A 2,009-nucleotide genomic window follows, 5' to 3' on the forward strand; every position below is an offset into this window, starting at 1 on the left:
GCTCATTTGTATCATTTTTTTTAGATTCCACATATAAGTGATATCATATGATATTAGTCTTTCTCTGCCTGGCTTACATCACTTAGTATGATAATCTCTAGGTCCATCCATGTTGTTGCAAATGGCATTATTTCCTCCTTTTTTATGGCTAAGTAATATTCCATTGTGTATATGTACCACGTCTTCTTTACCCATTCATCTGTTGATGGCCACTTAGTTTGCTTCCATGTCCTGGTTATTGTAAGTAGTGCTTTTATGAACATTGTGATGCATGTAACATTTTGAATTAGAGTTTTTGTCTTTTCTGGATTTATGTCCAGTAGTGGGGTTACAGGATCATATGGTAACTCTATTTTTGGTTTTCTTAAGGAACCTCCATACTGTTCTCCATAGTGGATGCACCATTTTTTTATTTATGTTGTACTATGTTTGTGTAAATACCAAATTATTTTTTCCATATTGCTTGTACTAGAAGTGTGGAGTCTGTCTTGATCATCCTTCTGTCCTGATGCAGTGCAAGCAGATTTTCTTTGATACCTTCCTTCTCCCCTCTGAGACCTTGTTCTGTTTCTCATGGAGCTCTAGGGTTTCATGAAGTGATACTGAGCTCTCTGGGTTTTCTGTATCAGGAGGGGACAGTGTGCATGGCCTGGGCTGTGCTTACTTTCCTCCAACTTCCTGGAGTGTTCTGCATCCAGCTTCCTTCAGCCTGTCAGGGGGAATTCCCTTCAGTGCCTATCTTGTGGTCTGGAGTTCTTAGGCTTCTGATAGCTCTTTCTCCTTGGTGCTGGTGGTCTTTAGGGACAGAGAGGCTGCTGGGTTGTGTTTCTACTCAGTACCCCTACTTCTGCAGCATGCTCTCAGATCCACTTGGAGCAGAAGGCTGAAAAGACATATGGAAGCAGGTTTGGGGCCCCTGAGGGAAGCCCACAAGGAGTGGAGGGGTTTCACTTGGTCCTCTTCTAGTTCTCTTCTCCCATTTCCCACTGACTTAGGTGGTCTTCCTATATATTTTCTCTTTGACTAATTGCTACTTGATTTTTGGAGTTAGTTACCTCTGCTTTTGTGACCTTTCTGTTTGTAACCCTCTGCTGTGGGGGAAAATGGCAATGATTAGGGGAAATTTTCCCCAGGGGGATTTTTTCTAGTGATTTCTCAGCCCTGCCCAACCCACACTTACTCAGCATTTCTAAACTTGGATTATTCATGACTCCTCCCCCCATCTCCCAGACATAATTATGCATCTAACCTTTCCTCTCTAGTGTTTCCTTCAGATGCAGGGTGGAGACTGTGGTAAGATATTATGCCAACCTGAGGGATTCCTGGAAGTGTCTACCTCTCTCAGTGTTGGGACAGTAGCCATTTCCTTTGTTACACTGTGGTTGTTGGAATTGGGTTTTATTTTTTCTCATCCAGCATTCAATATTTTAGGTTTCCTGAGATGTAGGTTTTGATTTCTCACTTCATGCTGTCATTTTATACTAAAAGTCCCCAAATTTGGCTTTCAGAGTGTCATGAGGATGGCCTCTCTCAGCAGAAGACACAATTGGAGGTCGCCACCCATCACACATCTGTTAGAAGCCCATGTGATTTTGGAGAGAATGTTAAATAGATTTATTACTCACACATTGTTCAATTCTCTTATTTGAACCTTGTTGTTCTTAGATTGTCAAAAAAAGAAATCAAAATGCTTACATGATATATTTTAGGAGGAAATTAATAAAATTGGAGGACTCTCTGGAAGAGTGAACATGCTTCTGGAAACCATGCTGTAGAAGACAAAAAATTCACCAGCCCAAATGTCTGGAAAGGTCAGTAGTGAATCAACAGTTGTAAAGTGACCAGGGGTAAGGCAAAGGTGATGGGGGGCGGTGGCCTGTGGTGAATTGTAGTGCACATGGTGCACCTAAAAAACATTCATAGCAAGGTCATTTATAATCACTGGTGCAAGTCAAAGTTGGAAGGAGTACTCTTCATGCCCTAGGTTAGAGAAGGTTCATTGGCTTCCA

The sequence above is a fragment of the Mesoplodon densirostris genome, chromosome 6 (genome assembly GCF_025265405.1).
Source record: "Mesoplodon densirostris isolate mMesDen1 chromosome 6, mMesDen1 primary haplotype, whole genome shotgun sequence".
NCBI classification, from domain to species: Eukaryota; Metazoa; Chordata; class Mammalia; order Artiodactyla; family Ziphiidae; genus Mesoplodon; species Mesoplodon densirostris.